At 38.7% G+C, this 22,996-nt stretch overlaps 1 protein-coding gene across 8 annotated transcripts in view; it reads left to right on the top strand.

Annotated features, from left to right (window-relative positions):
• Positions 1 to 22,996, top strand: part of LHFPL2 (LHFPL tetraspan subfamily member 2) — a 130,974-nt gene that overhangs the window by 53,978 nt on the left and 54,000 nt on the right. For 7 of the 8 annotated variants that reach the window (XR_010886887.1, XR_010886888.1, XM_067315724.1 and 4 more), the window contains one exon: positions 8,416 to 8,475. The exons of the other annotated variant lie outside the window; for it this stretch is intronic. The gene's annotated coding sequence lies outside the window, so the exon portion shown is untranslated. The remainder of the gene's footprint in view (positions 1 to 8,415; positions 8,476 to 22,996) is intronic. 8 annotated transcript variants of the gene reach the window in all.

Below are 22,996 nucleotides of genomic sequence, written 5' to 3'. Positions count from 1 at the left end.
CACCCTGTCTTGTTTTTTAGGCTCTGTCTAGAATGCTTTAAATGGCTATTTCATGTTCTTTAAAAATGACTTTATGAATGTAGTTGGTGTAGATACGTTGTGCATGGTCAAGATTTTTAATAAATGCAGTTGTCTGCTGCTTTTAGTGAGCAAAATCATGGGATACATCTAGTAGTTCTGCAACCTAATGGGTTTTGTAATGCTCAGATGAGAAACTGCATTTTTGATGCTTAATGCTTTGATACAGTTTTGAATGGATTTACAACATTGTGTCTTTTTTTTAATGGCAGGGTTTGGGGTGGCTTCACAGTATGAAATACATACTTTGAGAGCTGACTGAAGGAAACATGAGCATATTCTCATAAATACAAAGAACTTTGGATGAGAAAGGCCTTGTTAGTGAGTTTGTTCCCTTGGTATTACAGGCAATCAGGTTGTATGTAATTCCTTTCATGATGTTGTCAACCTCTAACTTAAAACTAGTTAGGTTTCCTGCCTAACTTTTCTTGTTCAAAGGCTGTTGCAGAATCTTGGTCTTTCAGAACGTTTTGGAAATCATCTTTTAACCTGAAACTTAAACTTATTCACAATCAGTTTACGTCTATTTGTTCCTGTGCCAGTACTGGCTTTTAAGTTAAGTATCTCTTCTTTCTCCTTGCTGTTTCTTCATCTACAGTAACTGTAGGAAACAATTGTATCTCCTTTTTATCATCATCATTTTGTTAGGCTAAAGGGGCCAAAATCTCTTATGTTTTCTCAGCCCTCCTTTCCCTTGATCAGGCCAGTGGTCCTTCTCTGTGTCTAATCCAATTTAAATGTCCCCCCACACCAGATATGGAGAATAATTCTATGCAGTGTTCAAGGTAAGACTTCACAAGAGCCTTTAAGCAACTGATTAATACTTCCCTCTGGGCTGGTGATAGCTTTTTTGCTATATTCTAACATTACGCTGACCTTCTTCACCCCCATATCTTCAGGATTTAGCAGATGCGAGATCAGCCATGAGATGTTTCTGAAGGTCTTCCTCTTCTCAAAACAATGTATGCATATTAGATAGGCATTCTCCAGGAGTTTGAATTACCAGTAAACTTAAAAAATGTCTGAATCTGGTGGAGAATATGACCTGAACTGTAAGTAACATTTTTTTCTAATTCATTGCTTTCATCAAAACCTCTTCAACTAAAAGATTATTCATTGAGAAAGTACCATGGGCTTTTTATAATTTATAATATACAGCAAATACAAGTTAAATGAACTGATTCCTACCTCAGTCTCTCAATTGGAAAACACTAGGAAAGCAAAGAATCTTCATTCACTCCCACGGGTGTTGATAAAAGTGAAAGGAGAAGACATCAAAGATCTTACGATTATCATAAACTTTCTTGCACATTCAATACCTACCTACCTTTGGGAATGTAAAGGTCAATCAGTGAAAGAAAACATGCAAGCTAGGAAGGCCAAGCATCCATATTCAAGGAAAACATATCTGCATATGATTTATGTTCAGTTATTTGTAGTTAGAATCATAGAATAATGCAAGTTAGAAGGGACTGCTGCAGATCATCTGGCCCTGTGCCCTGCTCAGAGCAGGGCCAGCTTGGAGCTGGTTGATCAGTGTCTTGTCCAGCTGAGTTATGAATATTTCCCAGGACGAAGGCTCCTGGGCAACCTGTAAACTTTAAAAGTTTCTGTGGTCTGTCAACTTAACCCCAGTTGGGAAAGAGGGGTAAAAAGGTTGGGTAACCCTCCCTGCTGCCCCACGTGAATGGAGTCCTTGTTGGAGTATTCTGCAAGCCTGTGATTTGAGTCCAAAACTGGCCTATGACATTCCAGTTCAGCCTTTCAGGTGCCTTTTACAGGAAATGGTAAAGGTAGCAATCAATGTCTTTTTTTAAGAATTAATTTATAATAACCTTGAAAAGGAAAGGAAAAGCAGAGACAGATATCTTCCCCCCCCCCCCCGAATCCGGGACTTTGATGCAATTCTCCTGTTCTTGTGCATGTGTGTACTGTACATAGAGACAGTCTGTCACAATAGAGCATCTTCTTCTAGGCAGTAAAAAGAATAGTAGAAACCTAGGGAAATAGAATGTTGACACTAGGAGCTTGTAACTTGTAAACAAGTTATTTCTCAGTTATACAGAACTTAACCAGATGAAATACTCTAGTAAATGTACTTTAAAGAATAAGTAGAGCTTCTTACAAAGTGGGCTGTGACAGTCTTCAAACAGGACTATCAGCTTCAGGAAACGCTAATGAGTAAGAACCAATAAAACCCAAAGGTGCTATTTGTTGTATGACCAGGACAGACTGATTTTCTGAAAAGAAGATAGTCTATAGCAGTGTTTAAACAAATTGGTTCCAGAGTAAGCCTAAAATGACAAAAATTAAAAAGGCAAAGAAAAGCTTCTTTGTGGTGAATAAAACCACAGTTAATGTATGTCTTAGCTGCTGTTGAATTCCTGGTGTCCCCGGGGCTAGCTCTTTCTTCCATCTGCAAACGGAGTGTAAGTTTTAACTCTTACCGAACAGTGGTTCCCTCATTTCCCCTTCCTGGTGTTAGCATCAAAGGTTCTCTCTTGCTCGGCTTGTGACCTCCCTTTGGAAGAGCCGGCTGGAGGGACTGAAGTGGCTTAGGGCTTTTTGCAGAGTGCTGTACAAACCGCAAGCTGTTCTCCAGAGCTGGAAAATTGGGCGGATAACACTTGAGCAAGGGTTTTTATTTCCATGACAACATTTACATATACACTCAAGGAAGGAGGGCACATGAAATTTTGTTCAGAACATCTTTTTTATTTACTTTTATTTGTGTTTTGCTCAGGGTTTTTTTTACAAGACTGAAAATCAGGTCTGAGACACAAGCTGGAGAACAGTTGAAAATAAACATGCTGATGTGTTCTAAGGGCGTTTTTTAGCTTTGAATTAAGGTCTGAGCACATGATAAAGCTGCTCATAGGACTGTTCATCTACACAAGATTTTGTAGAAGGAACTGTGCTTTTTTGTCACATTGAATGGCCTAAATACTAGATTTTGTGACTAGCAAAATCATTATATGAATCACAAAAGAGCTTCACGTTTAAAAGGAAGATTTCGTTGGTGGAAGGCTTATAAGAACTGTGCTAACCAGTAGTATCTATTGTTGCTTTAATTTTATAAGCTACTTTTTATGTATATTTATCACAGTATCTGTGGAGATGAAAGCTGTGAGGAAGGCATGGGAATTAGTCCAAAATAGAATATATGCTTATGACAAACAGTGTTGTTTGTCCTGACACCACAGAGGAGTTTGAAACTGTATTTTAAGGAATGTAACAGCTTGTTCATGGCTTAGTAAGTTGGTCCCTAATTGTATGTTTGGTTGCTTTGTTAGATGTCTTAAACGTATAGGAAGTTGAATGTTAAAATTACTTTGCATTTCTTTGCTGGTGGGGGGGGAAGATTGTGCTTAATTAAGGGAGCCTCTTCTTTAGGTTCAAACCACAAATGAAACAGGTTCCTGGTCAGATTGGAAGAATTCTTTGTGGGGCAGGAGTACTGAAAAACATGGGAATTTTCTAAGGGAAGTTGGGAACTTTAATGATTGTTTCATTGATTTATAGTAGTTGGAGCTTGCATCACTATGACAATATTCTGAATAAAACTTTGGCCTGAAAAACAGGTGTTGGACTGGAAAAAAAAAAAAAAGCAGTTGTTGATTAAAGAGTGTGTGTGTGTGCGTGTGTGTGTGATACAACGTGCCTTGTTTCAGAGCATCAGGGCAGGGCGGCCGTGCAGCGGTCTAAGACACTCTCAGACTATCTACCATTTAAATAAAATGGTATGTTATTTGCTAACAACTTAACAAAAGTCTATGGTTTTGCTCTCTCTTCAGACTTCATGAGGCGGTAACTCAGCTGTCTCCCTTTGAGACAGGCTGTTCCCCCTCTTCCAGCAGAGTACTGTTTTTGTAAACTTACTGTTTTGTGTGCCACAGTGTGTGGTAATCTGGGGACAATAATTTGGATGCTAATAATACTCTTCAGAAGCTGTTATTTTTAAGCCACTTGACATTTGGAGGTAAGAATAGCCGAAGCCTGCCAAGTGATCCTAGCCAGTCACCGACGAAGCGGCTACTCGTAAGAGTGCTCCACGAGCAGCCGAATGGCAGGCGAGGGCCCGGCCTCCCCGCGCCCGCCGCGGGCCCCGCTTCCGCCCGGCCCTTGTCCCCACCGCGCTGCAGGTCCCGGCCCCGCGGGGCGCTGCCGGGAGGCCGCTCCGCGACGCCGGGGCGGCGGCTGCAGCACGGAGCCGCTCGCTAGGCTGCGGCTCGGCGGCGGCCGCCTGGAGCAGTTCTATGGCCAGAGCTGGCTGTAGTTTGGCGGCGTGGGCGCGCTCTCGCGGGGGAGCGGCGGGCGCGGGGTCCGTCCTCGCAGGCCGCGCCGCCGTGGCGAGGCCCCGGGTGCCGTGCTCCCGGCCGCGGCGGGCTCCACGGAGCGAGGCCGAAGGGCCGGCCGTGGCGTAAGGCGCCGGGCTGCCCCTCGTGGGAGGTGACTTGCCTCGGCTGTGCTGTCCCTGTCTGCGAAGTGGGCATGCGGCTTAAGAAGCAAGTTATAGAAGTGAACTTGTTCGATATTTTTACACCGCCTTGAAAATGACCAATGCGTCTCCTTTTATCCTCCCTTTTAACTCTAATGGCGAAAGTTCCCACTGATTTCAGTGAGTGTGGGACTGGACTCGTTAATGTTTCATTTTCTTAATTTCCAATAAAGTTTTAAACATATATAAAATAAACACTGTAAGATAATATTAATTTAGAGAATAACTTTGCTAAAAATATATTTGTGTATCTCTTACCTTAGTTAGTATTGGCTTATTTGTTAAAGAAATGCAGTAATTTGATTCACTGATCAGTCAGGTGCTTGCTGAGTTAGGTAACAGGCTAAGGGATCTTTCTCATTCACAGTGTGGGTCTGTTAATGCCTCTGTATTTATTCTGTTTAGTTTTGTGGGAATTGCTAGGATTATAAAAATGTAATATTTGGTTTAAACATTTTAATGATGTGTAAAACTAGGCTGCGCTGCTTTCTTGGGCAAGGTGATGTGGTGGGAAAAAAGGAATTAAGAAGGTGGATCAGCAGTGTATTAGAAGTACATCTGGTTTTTATTAGGTGTGAACTTCAGATCAGGTGCATTTGGGTGAAATATTTTCAGCAGTATAAAAAGTGAGAACTTTTTTATTTTCTCATTGAAACAGCTTGCAAGTTGTAATGTTGCTCTATGTAGTATGCCAATTTGAATTTGCTTTAAATTGCATAGATAGATAGGTAGTATGATCTTCTAGATTGAGTAAATGAGGTAGATAGTAATGGAGAAAACAAAAACTGAACCTTTTCTTTTTGTCTGTGTGTGAAAGAGAAAAATTAGCTTGGGAAGAAATGTTAAAAATTCTATCATCCATCTTGAGCTGTTAGTGTTTTCCGTGTTGTTTAGCATTGTAATTAATTTATAATTTTTTTTTAACCTGCTAGCAGCATGTCCCTTAAGAAAATACCTTCCCCTTCTTGTTTTGCTGTTATTTCTGAAGCTAGCCTTAATGATGCCTGTTAAATAGTAGGTTTTTTTAATTTTTTACTGTTCTGCATTGATAGCAAAAGACAAAGAACCTATTGACTGAATTATTTCTATTCACAGTGACATAATTGGTCATACAAACTTTCCTAAGTAAGTAAATATTTCTTTGATTTAGATACTTACTGTTGTATAATGCATGGAAGTATTGCACAGTAGTATGTCTGAAGAAAAAGCTACTTGAAAGAGATGTTTTAAGATACAGCAGGTATATCTTTATTCTTTTTTCGTTTTTTGCTTAGGAGCCTAAGTATACATGGTTCCCATTGTGTAAATAGTCAGTATATGTGACAAAGGGATATTATCAAAATGTCTGTGTTGTGTTAATAGTGCCTAGCTTATTTGTTTCTCCTGTTGACTGTAAATAAAAATATTAAATCCACAATTCTGCTTGGTATAGAATATAGAAGACTCTCCCTGAATTATACTAAATATTTCCTTTTCGCAAATGAGGAAGTACCTAAAAATTAAGAATGTCATGTTTTCTTTGGAGGGAGGGAGAGAGAGACTGCCACAGCAAAATTTACAACTGGTTTAGCAGAAAGGAAGAAATGGAATTTTCTTTTTCTTTCTTTTTTTTTTTGCCAACTGTTGTAAAAATCAGTATGAGTTATTGTGAAATCTGTAAGAAAGAGCTCTTGAGAGAAAAAGCGACCATACACTTTTTTTTTTTTTAATTCTGATGTGCTTGGGAGTATTTAGGTTTAGTTTTAGCCATCTGGGATACAGAGGAAAGTGCACTGCCTGTGTGGTTATGGGGGGAGTGGAAGACACATGAGGTTTCTTGTTAGCTTTGTCACAAATGTATTAGACAAAAAACTGTCTTTAATACAGTGCTTGCTCTCCTTCTTTTCTTGGTATTTGTTGTGTTTGGGTGAGGAGAATCATGGCTGTGCTTTTGGCAGGTGGATAGATGTATGACAAAAGGTTCTTTTGCATTTATAGGCTGATCCTATCTTATCCTGTCCTTATCACTTTATTTTCCTTAGGAGCCAGGACTCCATGCAAAAAAACTTGTCTAAAAGCACCACTTAATTCTAAACATCTGAGCAATCCATTGATTTTTGCATATTTAAAATTGATCTTGTAGTTAGATGCTTCAGCAGGTCAGGGTTTAAAAAAAAAAATGATTCGACCTTTTTTAATTTTGACATGTAGTTCGTCTCTGCCTCTCCGAGCATTGCTGTATTTTCATTGTCATGTATGTTAACTGCTTTAGAAACAGAAGGGAGAAGTTGGATCAAAGCTGCTTGATCCAGTGCCCTTGATTTCTTCTGGTGGAATATGCTACGTGTCTGGAATTCAAAGGCAATTTGAAGCCTTGCTTGACTTTCCAGTACCCTCAGTATGTTTTCCTCCGTCTGTTCTCAGCAGCACGCTTTGATAAGAGTCCCGCGCAGATTTTCCTTTGTGAAACCGTGCTCTCAAAAATCAATTCATACCTCTTCATTAGATCCTACTGACTTGCTGGCTCATTTTATCCTTGCAGATAAAGGAGGGTTCTCTATATGTTCTGTCCTGATCTATGGATAAAAATGAAGTTTTTCTTACTGTAGGAAAACCTCTAGTTCAGAAACACAGAATCATTCTGGTTGGAAGGGACCTCAGGAGGTGTCTAGTCCAACCTCCTGTTCAAAGCGGGGTCAGTCTGAAATCAAACCAGCTTGCTCAGCCCTTCGGCTGTTTGGGTCTTCAAAACATATAAGATTTCACAGCTTTTCTGGGCAAGCTGCTACAATGCTTAATTATTCTTACAGTAAAAAAAATTTTCCTTATATCCAGTATGAACTTCCCCTGCTCACATTTATGACTATTGCCTCTCTTTCTCTCACTGTGCACCTCAGAAGATGGACCCAGGCTCTTTTCTTGGTAGCGTCCTCTTAGGTGTTTGATGGCTGCTATTAGGTTTCCTTCCCCCAAGTCTTCCCTTCTCCAGGCCAAATGAGTCCATCCTCATAGGGTATGTCCTCCAGCTCTCTGACCATCTTGATGGCCCTCCACTGGACTCGCTCAATTTTATCAACACTTCTCTTGTACTGGGGGCAAAACTGGACGTGGTATTCCAGATGCAGTGTAAGGACTGTTGGATGAAGGGGAACAATCAGATATCCAAAGGCAAAGCTCCTGTTAATGTAGCCCAGGATATTCTTGGCCTTCCTTGCTGCCACAGCACGCTGCTGACTCGTGTTTATCCCGCTGTCCATCAGGATCCCCAGCTCCATTTCAGCAGAGCTACTCCCCAGGTAGTCAGTTCCCAGCCTGTAAAAGGAGTTAGTCCATCCCAGGTACAGGACTTTGTGTTTGTCCTTGCTGAATTTCGGGAAAAGTGTGTGTGCGGAGAAAAGGTTTGGGAGGTGTATTCCATAAGCTTGTGGAGTTGAACATGCTATCATAGTCTTGTTTCTTTATTCCACCTTTTTAGAAACTTCTTCCTGAATTACATCAAAATTAAAAATACTGTTATAATTTGGAATGGAATATACAAATCACTTTAAATATAGTTTCAAATTTTGACATACGTTATTAATAGAATAGAGGAAAAGATACAATTTTGAGCATGCTTAGTGGTTTATGCATTACTCTTTCACATGCTTATTTTTCTTAGTTCCTTGGTGGTTTGGAGTGATGTCCAGAATGTTGCATTTCTAACAAAGCAGAAGTGTCATGATAGTGAAATGTTACCCATGTGCATATAACCTTTTACAAGCAGAGTTCTAGTATTCCAGCCACTAGTACTTATCATAAATAGTGTTTTAATGTTTTTGGCTCTGTACACTTCTTACATTTTACATTAATTATTTTTCTAGGTATTGCCAGACTTCTGAAGTGGTTGACCTAAGTGGTTGATCTAAAGACTTGGAACACAGGTGAGTAAAACAAATTCAGATTCCTATAGCTGGTGTTTCTGCATGCTGTCTGACTCTGAAGTTTGACTGCTGTTTGAGAGATGGAAGATGTGCAGGAGATTATTCCTCTTAAATATTTTTTTTCTTAGCCTAATTTTCTGTCCAGAGCATTCATCTAATTTTAAAGCAGAAATTTTAAGAAGGTGAAGAGGATATGGTCTCAGCAATTGCTTTTGATAAATGGAACTTCTTTTCCCTCACCCTTGAGTTAGAAAATACTGAACTTGAATGACTGAATTTGAAATATTTTAAGCAGAATAACTTAATCTATACTTATTAAAGTAGTAACATGCACCATGACCTGTTGTATTTAATAAGTGGTACCTGAATATAGACTTCTCAGAACTGTGACAGTACATACGTTCAACAATTATAAAATCAGATATGATTCTAGAATACATGGAAATCTAGGGTGAGTTAATAAATTACTGAAAGCTGAATTTTTTTCTTTCTTTAAATCCCCAAGCTTATTTCTGTGGTTCTTAGTTCTCTCTGCAAATCATGGTGTCCTTTGTAAAGACAGATCATCTTGTTGATCCCCTATGCTCTACTCATTGCTGTTCCTTTGCATCCTACATGCCAATTATGTACCTACTGTGACTAGAGAAGCATGCAGGGAGGGAGTAAGGAAGAACTTTTAAAATGTCAAATGTCAAATACTTTTTCAAGTGAATTTTCTGTAGTGGTATGGTTTCTGATATTTACATTAGTTCAGGTAGCACTCTAGAATAAATGTTACAGGTTCTTGACAACTTTGAATGTATTCATTTATCAAGGATATTTTTGGTCACGGGGACAGATCCAGACAGATCCAAACAACATTCAAGTTTCCATTGAAAAATCTGTGGTTTGCTCTTGCCTGAAGTGATAGACTTAAGAGGAGCCACATTTAAACTTCAGGATCATGAAGGATTATGCTAGAAAGAATTCAAACCGCACTGTATCTCATCAGCTAGTCTCATTCTCACTTAAGTACCCATGTCTGTATGGATCTATGTGGCTTTCTTTACCTATGTGATAGTGTCACACACTTCTTCATGCTCTGTGCAAGTGTTCCACATCACATGAGTGCTCCACCACGTTGAAATCGATGTGTTAATCCAAAAGGTACCACTCCACTATATTGATTATGTGGCCCCACAAAAAGCTCTAACAATTAGAAAGATTCTTTACAAGTGGACAAGGGAGAATTCTGGTCTGTGCCTCTTTATGCATAGACTCTGATGATATTTGGCCAGGTGACCATAGACCCAGTATTCAAAAGTTACCTGTCCTAAAATTCTGAAAATAAAAACTACCCTTCTGTCATGCTAAACATATCTATATTTTCAGGGAAATTTAAAGAAAATGTACATAGTGTTTTAAAAATAACTCCAAGAAACTTGCTTATGACTGCTGTTTGTTGGTGACTCAAATGTGTTTAGAAGTAATCTTATAAACAACTTACTAGCTCATATGAAGCAACTTCTAATACTTTACTGACATTTAATTGCATGATTTTGAACTGAAATAATTTCCTCCTTTACAGAGTGCTGATACTTGTTATTTTATGGTTAATATGGTGACCCTTCCGATGGGACGCTTTGACATGGGGTTCTGGTTCATCAGAGAATTTGAGGATATGCTTAAAGGCTGTTGAAATACAGTTAAAATGCTATTTGTATAGAAACTAAGGAAGTGCTTAAAAGTTTTGTTGAATAAGGGAAAAGCTGAAGCACCACCTTTTGTTAAATTGGAGCCTTGCTCATGTTATGGGTCACCAAGATGCCATACAACACTCTCACAGCTCTTGTTAGGAATGAAAACTGAGCTGTATACTTTATGGTACTCTGGCCATGATACATCATAGGCAATTTATACAGCTTTATACAACAATGAATATAAGGATTCATTCATTTGATGCTCTTTAAGGAGCTGCTAGTTGCGAATTAAAGAGAGTTCTTAATAATTTAAACTTAAACTTTAAACTTAATTAAACTTCTTGAATACTGTTACAGATTAAGTATGAGTTATTTTACAGTAACGTGCCTTTGACCAGTTAACCCTGTAATGCTTAGCAACATAACAAAAATACTAGCACATGCATAAAGAACATGAAGCTAACTTAAACAAAGACTTGAGCGACTGTCAGCAGATTGCACAGCTAATAAGGTTAGCTCTGTGCAGATCTAGCATGTTGAAAGAAATCTGAAATTGTAACTTTTTTCATAACTAAATATGTAAATAGCATAGTTTCCAGATCTGTTACTGAGCGTAGCTGTCTGGATTTTCTTCACAGACATTATGAAAGTTGTCTTGAGGACATATTTTAAAATAGGAAAACACTTAAAAACAAAGATTTTCACTTCAGTTGCAATTCTTTGAAAGTATTCTTGATAAAATTTTAACTGGAAGCAAGAAATAAACAACAGAGATGAAAATTTAAAGGATAAAGTTACTTTCTGATAAGCTTTTAATTATCTTGGATATTTTGCTTACTCTTTCCTTTTCTCCCCAAGTTTTCTATTTAATTGTAATAGCATTCGTATACTTGTGAATGAATAGCATTCACCAACTTGTATGTATGCTGTGTTGTGTTGCAATACGAGTAAGACACAGGCTAATATGCCTTTTTAATATATGTTTTGTTTGGAAGAGGTTGGCCTAAGCTGAGTTGGGCATGGATGAGCCAAAACTTTGACTTAATGTTGTTCTTTTTGATATGCTGTTGTTAACTGTGACTTTTGGAACAAGTATTCTGCTTCTCTGGGAATATTTTCAGCAATGAATTATAAGATCAGCAACTTTCATCCAGCAAGAAATGATTATTTAATTATCTGTTGGTAATAAATTAATGCAGTCTTGTAGGAAGTCTTTTCTATACAGTGACAGAAAGGTACCTCAGGACTTTCTTTCACTTCTGGGAAAACTGATGGGAAATTCTTTTCTTGATACCAGTGGTGACAGATCATACTATTTGGGAGTAACTGTGAAAATGACAAACAAATGCATGAAAGACAGACCCTGTAATTGGAATAGGCAACAATCACCAGTACTTATTTGTAAAATTAAAATAATATTCATCAAGCATTGATCAGTGTAGGGGTATTAAGCTCCTTCCTGGTCCCTCACATCACAACTGACAGTAATCCACACTCCAGTCTGATGCCTCAGGAAAAGCTGGATGCTGCTCTAGACATTGGTCTTAACCATCTCTGGAAGGCAGCAGGCTCAACTGCAGTTGAGGAATGTCAATCTGGGAACTCTGATGGATAATAAGGAGTCTGGTCCCTGAAGATTTGGAGGTCTGATTCCCTCTTCTCATAGCTGAAGTTTCACCAGCCACTCGCCAATATTTTTGCCATAGGCTGATGCATGGCTGTAGTTCTTGGACCACAGGCTTTTCACAGCTCAGCTACTCTGAAACCAGCCAGTTGATGTGACGTACTCTGCTAAGTTGCGTGCGACAATAACCATGGAAGGAGATTCTGCCCAGCCAGTCTGGTGGTTCTTCAGGTGAAAATACATACCTCCCTTTCCTGCTTATGATATCAGTAGGGACTGGAGGATGAGGGTTGTACTTCTGGCCTTGGAAACAACTGGGAGAAACCAAGGTGAAGGAAAGCAAGTGAAGTGTCTTTCTAAAGCTCTTTGCTTATGTCCTGACAGCCATTAGAGAAAGGACAGCCATGGCCTCCTCAAGGTGTTCCAGCTGCCATCTTATCCCTGTACTGAACCATATAATTCATTTGTCTGCCTCATGGCAGCGTTTGGCTTCAAGAATTATGTTTTAGGGTTCTGATGAAGCTCTGCCATATCTTAAGCCCAAAATAGAAAAATTCTTAATAGGTTTGATGTAACTAAGAAGTCACTGTGTGTTAATCCTGCTCAGTTCACAATGGAAGGATACAGATGGGGCAGGAGATTGTTTTTGTATTTTTGTTTGGTTTGGGGTTTTTGGTTTTGTATGTAATAGTATGGAGATAAGGGATTTTTTTCTCCCATGGAAGCCAAAAATGGAGCTGTAGCCAGTGTTGCTGGTTTTACTTTTTTTTTAAGCAACCAGAATAAATAGCAAGTTATACATTTGTACTACTTTTTCTGTGTGAGCTGTAATATGTGAAGCTAGTAACAGCAACCTCTCCACTGTGTGTGTGTCTGTGTGTGTGTTTTAATTTCAGACAGTTTATCTTTGTTCCTTCTTATGAGAATTTTGAAGTATTTTAAAATCACTGACCTAAAATAGTGCCCCACTTCTGTTTAATAGAGACAGAAACAGCAATGGATCTTTTTTTCATAACACTTTCTTTGCTTTTGTGTATCATTAGAGGGGAGAGGATGAGCTACTGAGTGAAGAAAACATTAAGGTTAGTAGGTCTTTCCTTGGGAAAGCATCGGGAACTTTCAGATGCTGTAAACCAGGCTGAACTGATAATTTGCTTATGGAACAACAAATGATTTTTATTTCTAGAAGCTTGTGCAGTTCTTGACATGGGGGTGCCGTGCTGCAAGCAGTGAGTAAATAGCAATTGCAGCTGCAGGAAGAAGTGTGGCTTAGTGGCTTAGGGCTGCCTGTAATGACCCTTGCATTCTATTCCTACCTCTGTTGTTAACCTGCTAAGTGACGTTAGGAAAGTTATTTCATTTCTTACTTGTTTTGTCTGTTTAGATTTCAAGTCCTTTGGTCCAGATACTGTCTCTTAATGTGTCTTGCTATGCTTTGGTGTCTGTGGATGCCTTCAGTTGTTGTTGTGTGACTATTTTCACTTACAGAATTTCTTACATGCTGTGACATTAAATCTCAGGGGCTCATTGTGTGACATGGCATCTTGAAGACACTTGATTATTTATTCTGAAAGAATAAAGCTAGTCATAGTATCCAGAGCACAGTTTAGTGTTGCAGCTGGTCTTATGCAACAGCAGGCTGATGCCAAAAGGGGCAGTACTACTTCAGCCTGTTCTTTCCCTCTCTTGCATCAGCCCCTAGCCCCAAGGCAAGTTCAAGGTAAGTAGCTGATTCAACAAAAAACCTAGCTTCCTGGCAAGGAAAGCTGCATCAGCTAACTCTGCTGGGCAGGCTTGTCTTGTGGCTGTGAAATTTCTAGATGCAACACAAGGGACAGACAGGGAATCAGCAGCTGGAAGTAGGTGGTGAGAGTGGTACTGTTTCTTTCAGCAACAGGTAGTAGCTACGCCAGATGAGATGTAGCATGAAAATGAATGCTCCCTAAGAGCTGCATTTTACAACCATATATGAACATATTGGAACAAAGGCTTGCAATGGGTGTGATAGCCCAACTCCGTTTCTGCTGGTGTTAGTTGCTGCTGTTACCTGTTCTTCACTGACAGTATTTCTTTTTCTACCATTGCTTTATAACTGGCTTTTCTGAAGTAGCAATCATCTTTGTGATTCACATTGCACTTTCTAGACATATTTCTGATGCCTAAATATAACTTCTGTTTTATTTGATATTACTTTAAATTGAAGTCTACTTAATCTTGCAAATTGCAGCTGACAGAAGCTGCCCTTGATGTGATATATTCTACAGTTCTTATAGTCATGATTTCCCCTTTGAACTCTGAAGAAACTTCTTTCTTCTTTGAAAATGATTTCTGTAATTCAAGTTGACTCTGAAGGGCATTTTTCATCCACTGCCCTTTCTCTTAAAAAGGTATACACCAGATTAGATTGGTTTCTTTGATCTTATTTTCTTTGCGAGTCTTATGTAATAAGATCTTGTGTTGAGGGAACTGTCTTTCTTCCTTGCTCCCCCTAAGTATCTGTGAAATAAAAGGGAAGAGAGGGGGAAAGAGGAAGAGAAGTGAAATGTTAAAATGATTTTGGAAAATTAGTGACTAACTAATCAAAGATCTTTTACAAACAGCCCACAGGTGTTTGCAAGGATATGAATATTTCCTGTCAGTTACATGCACTGCTGAGGTCACCGAGTAAATCCAGTTAACCAAAAGGCAGCGCTCAGCCCCTCAAAAGGCAAGCAGGCCCCTGAGAGCCCTGCCGCCCAAGGGGAGCTCCGGCTTGGAAGCTTTCTGTGAGACTGAGCTAGCCAACGAGGCTGTCGAAACTTCACATCTGTTACTTCTTACTGCCCACTTTTCTGGCAACAGCCAGTCTTCATTTTTTCCATTATAGGCAGCTGCTGGAACTAAAAAAGAGCTTGATCTCATTTTCAGATGTGCTAGGCAGAAGGGGAGGAAAAGGTAAAACACAGTCTTTCTGCCATATACTACAGCACACTGACTTATTTCAAAAGCACGGGATCTGTGTGTTGTGCTCTCTAGATCTGCCTAAAGATGTGTTAGCCTATGCAGGAAAATAATTTGTTACAGTTAGGGCCATCATAAAGTCCAGGAAAACAGATTTCTTAAAAATAAGCTGTCAATGAAAGAATCAGAAGAAATCTGTATAGATTGAGAAGGACTGTTTGTCAGGAATTGCCAAAACTTTCATTGAATCTTGCTTTCTACCCTAGGTGTGATGAGGGCTTACACACAAAGCAGAGCCATGCACAAAGCTCCAATATGGAGCCAACAACTTTATGTCCAAGTAGGCCTGTACCGCTTGAAGGAAATAGTTCTTATTTTATTTCTTGAGACAGACTTACCCTTTTTCTCAGTCCCTCAGAGGAATTCTTGTATATCCTTCTGGCCCTCTCTGTCTTAAGCTGTTGAGGCTCTTAGATTGATTCCCAAAGTTATTAAAAGGAAGGAGAGCATTAGGGCCTCCAAACAAGCATGCAGGTAGCCTCTTTATGTCTGTTGAAATTTGTGTATCTAAATACATAGCGGAATTGAAGCAGAAGACAACAATTTCTTTTTTTTCCCGAAAATTTATGTGGGCAGACCGAGAAAAAAGTATTTAATGAGAATAATGAACTGAGTAGCCTGGGCTGCTAGGTGAGCAAGTGTTATCAGATGAATTTTTTACAAATACTAGGTAAACACCAAAATGCCAATTTCATTGATTTTTAAAACAGCATGAGATCAATGGAGATGTGACTTAATCGAGGACACCTAGTGATGTATTGGCATGAATTCCTGACACCCAAGTCCTGGTCTCTGATCATGCTACCGCAGTCCCGTTTAGGGGCAGTGCTCCCCTTGGCACAGTAATCGGAGCACACGGCTATGTAACATGGAAGGACTTAGGAGGAAAGCATTAACAACAGGGAAAATATATGGTTTGCTTTCAACAGAGTGGAATAATTGGGAGGAAATGAAGTAACATGTCTGACCAAAAGGTGGGATGTTTTCATATGGTATACATACCTCCTAAAATACTTAAAAGATGCCTATTATAATGTCTTTAAAATTAATATCTTAATATCTTATTGTCCTAAGATATTAGAATGGTATTCTGGTGGAATATAGCTAATATCCATGATAAAATCAAATATTGTTGTATGAAAAATATTTTAATAATACCAAGTGTAGGCTGATGAGGGTTTTTTATACTCCTTTTTTAATTGTATCTTATGCAAAATAGAAATACAAACTGAGTGTTGTCCCTATTTTTGTATTCAAACACTTTTTGATTACAAACATACTGGTGTGGGTGTGGGTGAAGCATCTGGATAGTACTGTATTATAAATAGTAAATTAATACAAACTTTTATAAGTAAGCATCTTTTGCATCTGCTAGTGCTAACTGCTGCCCGGAGTTGCATATGTAACAGTGCAGAAAGCTGGAGGAAGAATATATACAATTAATACTGAAGTATCAGCACAAACTCTTCAGCCCGATTGTATCTTACTCCTTATTTATCTTTTTTTTTTCCACCATTCAAAAATATATTCGAAAACCCTATTTAATGGCCTTTAGTTTTGAGAATGTAATATTAACTAGCTTAGAGCATGAAGTGTACTTAAACCTCTGTCCTCTGCTGTTTTTGTCTAGTTGGTACAAGGTTGCAGTTGTCCTTTATTGGATCATTTTTAAATCCGCCTCTTAGACAAATAATACAGGAAGAGAAAATATTTTCATAAAGATTCATTTGGGGGCAAAATTTAATGAAGCTGAAAATTAAAAAGTTGATAGTCTCTAAAGATTTTTTTAAATGAGGAAATTATCCTACCCTGCAGATAACTTTTTGTTGTTGTTGTTTATTGGAAAAGTTAATGCTGAGAAGAAGAAAAAGAAATTGTATACTAGAGGTGTTGAAAATATCTGCTGAAATTCAGCCAGTTTTCCAGAACACATTGAGCCTATTTCTTTCTGGAAATTGGATACAGTTCATATCCCTTCCTGAAACTGTCCAATCTGTTGGGAGTATGATAATAAAGTACTGTTGTGCATGTATGTCAAGACAACATTATTTTTAATGCAAACATTTCCTAGGTCTCCCTCCCTGGCATTCCCACCCATTCATCCTCTTATGTTTGGTTATCAGACAGGTTTGGTTGTTGCTGAATTTTGGCTGATGAACGTTTTCCTGACAGCTTTAGTGACTCTACCTCAGGGACATTCATGTCATACTAATACCTGTGAAGTACAGAGGGAGTGTCCTGCTTCGTTGTAGGTGGGATATCCAAGGCAATCAAATAGAATGGACAAGATGCCGTGACTCTTACTTGGAAAGGTGTCATCATCCCATTTATTTTTCCTTTTTTAAATCACCAATCTGTGTACACTTCCTTCTTATTAAATGAAATTGGTAATCAGTATTAGCACATTTTAATTTATGACATATTTCAACAAGTTATTTGAAAAACTCATCACTTCTGTTTTAGGATAGAACACTGCTAACAAAAGCATTTTTTGGATCACTTTTTCTTGAATCTGGAAATGACTGAGTAATGGAATTCATGATAAACAACAGTTTCCTGATGACAAGTCTCACACAGAGACTATAGGGAGTTCTATAGAAAGAAAAAAAAAAGTGTAGCAAAACTAGAAAAAACAAATCCATGTAAGGCAGCTGCTGTGGCAGTAATTTTTTGTTTTGTTTTGTTTTATGAAGAAAGTTTGTCTTTATATTCTCAATCTGTTTTCTTAATTATACACTGACAGTTTTTGCTCAGACATGTGGAGACTGCAGGCCTGAGTAGAACTTGGCCCGTGGTTTCCTTGAATACTTATTTTAATATTTTTCTCTAGAGACTGTTGTCTGCTTCTAGTAGTTTCTCTTCTCAGTGGTCTTGTGAAATGCTGCTACCTTAAGATTTGATATTTTTGACACTGCCCATTCAAGAAATGTAATTTAACAAGAATATAATATTAGTATAGCGAATTTTTAAGTTATACATGGAATCTAAAAATAATAACTCAGTCCAGTACTAACAAGCACGCTAATAAATTATATGAAATTTACTGTGTTAGCAATTCTAGTATGCTGTGAAATGCAGTGTCATGCATTCTGGAATTATAGCATGATATTCGATTTATTAAAAATAATAATTCAACATCTAGGACTGATTAAAGGAGGGCCAGTCTGTTTTTTATGCTTAGAGTAATTTATTTAATTTTGTTTTCCTGTGCTCTGATTCCTGTATCTCGCCTTGGCTTAATGACCATTTTATAGAAATGAGACTTGGAAAAATTTAGGTATGGGTGTGCATAAGCACAAATTGGAAAAACTTGTCTTTGGTTTTTGTTCTGTTTATTCATCTCAACTACAGTTCTGCCTGCTGAAACACATTCATAGGTACATGTTTTCTAGGCTAGATAATGGAAGAAGTATCAGACTTGAGAAGCTCGAGAAGAGCCTCGTGATGATGACGTAAAATGGGGTTTGTTCTGTTTCTGTCTCCTTAATATAACAGTATGACATTTAGTAAGCCCTTTGCCTCTCTGCTTTGGCTTCCTATCTGCAGAAATGGTCGCATCATCATGACTTTTCTGTAAGCGATTCTCAAACATTTTAGAATGGACTCGGGTTTTTTTCCCTCCTCCTCCCTTCCCCCAGTAATTTTATACCCTGTCCATAAATGCACTCTGGACTGTCACAGACTGTTCTGTCTCCACCTCCTCCTGAATGTAATAATCAAAAACTTATTCTCCCTGCAAATAATCTTTGTATCTCAAGCTCCAAGGACGTTACCCCTTGAAGGTGCAGTCTAATCTGTTCCTCTACCCTGCTGCCAAAATCCTGCCATCTGACTTTCATTGGGCTCACTGCATCCACCCCGCTGCCTGACCGGCTCTGTACACCACTAGCTAGGTGTACATTTCTTTTTGTGGCCTTGTTTTCACTCATTTGCTTGTGCAGAGATCTCTGGGGAGAGAAAGTGCCTCTTCCTCCCACAGCCCAGTTCCTTATAGCCAAGGCCCACAGCCACTGGCCTGGCCTGCCTAGCAGGGCTGGATGTCCTTAGGAGGAGAAGCGCTGCCCCGATTGTGGGGCTCATGTGTCTCAAGTCAGTTCATTATTGCATAGTGGAAGAGGAAAAGGTAAGATGAGAATGAAGAGGCATCCCCAGCTCAACCAGTCATTACCATGTGCACAGAGAGGGCAGCCAGGATCCCCATGTTTGGCCCGGCTCATTTTCTATATTCTGTCCCTGCTGGTATGTCTTTTGCATGGCTGCGAGGAAGAGACGTGCTTCAGGGAGAGGATGAGCAGTGGCAGAGGCTGGATGGAATTTCCCCTTCCCCTACTTGAGATTCTCTGTTTTATATATCACTTTTAATAGCGAGATGGGTATTGGGACTGGAAGTGCAAAATCAGAGTTTTTAATGCGCTTTTTGTGGAGGTTTTCATTCATTTCTGTCCTACATTCTGACACTCTCCCAGTGGTTCTGCGTTCACTGCTGTGCCTGTTGCAGCTTTCCTGTCGCTCTTGGTAATGGACCAGTACAGAGATGTATGCTGTGCCAGTGGGCAAGAATGTGTTCTTGATAAATCAAGATCTTTCTCTGTTCCATCTTGGTTGTGCTATGGAAGAGTTCACTCTAGGCAGAGCAGAAATGAAAATGAAATGAAAAAAAAGAAAGCTTAGATGAAATAGAGTAACTTCTTAAAAAACATTATAGGTACTTGAGATGATCGGCCTCATTAACCTGAAATGATGTGAAATGACATTTCATGAGATGAAGGTCTAGAAAGGCTATATAATTTAAAATCCATTTCTGAGCCCGAACATGCATATAGAACCTTAGTGCTATTTTGAAATGCACCTGGATGCGTAGCTCCAACTTTCATACTTACAGAAAGCCTGTCAGGAGTCTTTAGCATTTTCAGATATTTGAGGAGCCTTAAATTTGATTGAGTTGGAGCACTTTTAATAATCTTACCTGTTGCAGCATCAAATAGCACTACATAATTGTGAACAATCTTCTAATGCTAACTGAGTCCGATTCAGAACAACTGTAAAGCGTAGTTGAGTTGTATTGGAAGTGTTTTGCAATCATTAGAGAAAAGGAGATATTTAACTGATAAATTCTTGGATGGTATTATGGAGAAAGTAATAGGAATCCATAACTGTGGTTGTCTAAGGAAATACACAGAGATAAAAGAACAGGATTTTAGATACATAGGCCTTCTTCAATGATACTCTGGAGAAGGGAAGAGTTTTTGCATTCACTTACAAATACCAAAAAGGTCTCAACTTACCTGTTAGAAATATTCCTGTTTTAAAAGTTGATTTTGTGGAATTCCACAAAGGTTGGTGAAAATCAGAAGAGCAGAGGAAGAGGTGATAAATAGCAAACAAAGCAATTATAAAAATAAATGCCACTAGATAGTTCTTATAGAAACAAAGGTGAAAGCTATTAATTGCCTGGCTCCCACCAGGTAAATAACACTTGGGTTGTCCTCTCTCCCCGTCTCCCTGCCCCAGATGTGAGTTATTAAAGGTGTCCAACTGTGAGGCACATAATCTGATAGGGTGTCACAAGAGCTTCTGAGGACCTTCTAGTGGTAGTAGTATCATCTCAGTACAGTGTTGGGCCCAGTTACTTAGATGGCATAAAATTGTGGCAGAACATGCAGAAGAGGACAGGGAGCAAAATACTTTGAAAAGTGTTCCATGAAGTCATTTTAAAACTTGGTTACAGAAAGGACGAGAAATTAGCTGTTAGTACCAGAGATGAATCTGATGGAGGCACTCTGGAAGAAAACTGCGGTGTTTGCTTTCTTGCTCAGGCTGTGAGAAGATGTTAGGGCTTAGAGATCTTTTACAAAACTTATGATGAACTGTTAGCTTCTCTTCTTGTGCTGGATGCTGATGGTATGGAAGACAATATAGCTCCTGGTCTGCAAACCCTTGTGCAGATAGTATTAGGCATATGAGAATTCCTCCTGAAATTAAAAATCATCTCTGAGTGTACAGAGACAGGCTCATGTGTGTTTGCAGAACTGGGGTCGATACAGAGCTGAGTATGAGTTTGTGAGTTTGTTCTATTTTCACTTTTTCTTTTGGAGGAAAATTTTTTTTTTCTATTTCTGACATAAATTCAATGAAGTATTCTGCATCAGTGAAGAGCTGAATTTGCTTAAATGTTGCAATACTTTGCTTTTTCTTTAAAATATTTTGAATCTAATCATGGACTTTGATTCCAAATTTTTTCTCTCTTAATACATACCAACTAAAAGCTGCCAATTCTGTCATGTATTGTAGAGAAATTCTATTTTTACTTTGAATGAGTGGTTCAGTCCGTATTTGGCACGGCTGTAGTCTTTCTTCCTTCTTCCAGGATTGTTAAATTTGCTGATGGGGGATTCTGAAGCCTTTGCACCCTGCCTATGGTTGTTGTTGTGACAGAGTAGCTGATGAGCAGTTTGAGCTCACTCCAATTGCTGAAGCAATTGGCTTCATTTATGGCTTGTTCTCACAGCTTCATAACTGGAATTCAGTGAGAGTCATCTGTTCAGATGGGGTCCATTTGTTCTGTTAACTGCCCAGCTGTGGCTGTATAAAATCCTTTCCTTGTTGCTCCCTGCAACAACAGGTTTAATTGTTACAGGCTCATAGGAACCAATTAGATTAACAGATGTTAAAGGGAAACAGCTTCATGTCTTGGTGCAAAGTCATAATTTGAGGTGACTTGTGTAAGAGCTTGCTGACACCTGGTTGATGGGTGTCTGGCTTTGAGAGTGGAGGTGCCATGGAAATTGCATCACTCTTCTCCCCAGGGTGTCGAGGCCAGATGGGAATGTTTGTAGGAATAGCAGCCAATGCACAATCTTGCTTGTTTTAGCAAATAACAGCATACTCTAGAAGTTCATCCTTGGCCGTATGTTACTGCATTCAACTGTGTGGAACCCTGAAATTCATGTTTGCTAGAATCTGTTTTGTGGAGAGGGTTTATTTTGGGGTCTTTTTGGTTTTCGTTGTTAAATGACAAGTTATTTAGAATGTGGAACATCATCAAAATATGATGTGAGAGAGATTCATTAGTTCATCTACTTAGTCCTTTGCTGAAGCAGAATTGCTTCCTGCTGGGTACAACCCGAGAGTAAGTCTTAACATATTCAGTGTTGGCAATGGAGCCAGATGAAGCTTTTTTTTTCCCTTCTCATGTTCCTCTATTGAATTTAATTGTTTTGGTCATTGCTGGAACAGCAGTATACGCTCCGGGCAATGGTTAGGATTTATGGAGGTTTATATGAATATTGAAAAGCAATTTTGATTGTAGGAGTTGCTTTTCAAAAACTTGCAAGCAATTAAGTTCTTCTGGCAGAAACTTTATAGAAGGTAGATTTTAAAGTTCTGTGGGTATTCAAAGGAGCTAAATTTTAAAATATGTAATTATATTTGTATTGCAAGCACTTGTGTACTTTCCTTCTCCGCTTCCAATTTAGATAATAACAACTCTGATTCTTATGTGACCACTTGCATCTTGAGTAACATTTGAATGGACTTGAAGTCATGCAACACAATAACAGTTTTTAACAATAAAGGCCTGACCAATGTGGTTTTCTAACTGATGCTATTTATTAATTTTTTGTAAGTCATTTTAGCTTGATATGACTTTTTTTTTTCCTACCACTAGATTACTAATCAGGAGATTTTTCATAATTTTAAGACCAAAACCCACTTGTATGTAAACAGTAAGGGTAAGAAAAAAGAAGCTGACAAAAACAAGGAGTGTGGAGGTGAGAAGCTTTCAGAGACAGAAAAGGCATGGGTGCTCTGTGCTTTGCTGTTGCTTCTTAAGGCTATCAAGGTTGGTAAAGGAAAATATTCAGAAAATTTTGCTTCATCTATGTTATTCCAGTTGTTTGCCTTGTTCCCATTTGTGTGGGAGATTTGCTATCATTATCGTAAGCTGTTCAGTAGATAAAATGTAGTATTTGTTTTTCTGTTAAAGGAAAAACTGGGAGTTTTCTTAATAGTGAAAGTATGCAACCAAGAAGACATGTTGGACTTCATGTAAACAAATTTTATTGAACTGTTGCTAAGAAATTGTCAGTAAAAGATTAAAAACTTTTGTAATAATCTCTTGCTTTTTGTGCAATAAAATCTGATACCCAGTAATCTGGCATGTTACTTGGAGTGTCATGTTCGTGCTTTGTGTGTGGATGCATATATGTAAAAAGGCACA

The sequence above is a fragment of the Apteryx mantelli genome, chromosome Z (genome assembly GCF_036417845.1).
Source record: "Apteryx mantelli isolate bAptMan1 chromosome Z, bAptMan1.hap1, whole genome shotgun sequence".
Lineage (NCBI taxonomy): Eukaryota > Metazoa > Chordata > Aves > Apterygiformes > Apterygidae > Apteryx > Apteryx mantelli.
This window is presented reverse-complemented; position numbering and strand designations above follow the sequence as displayed.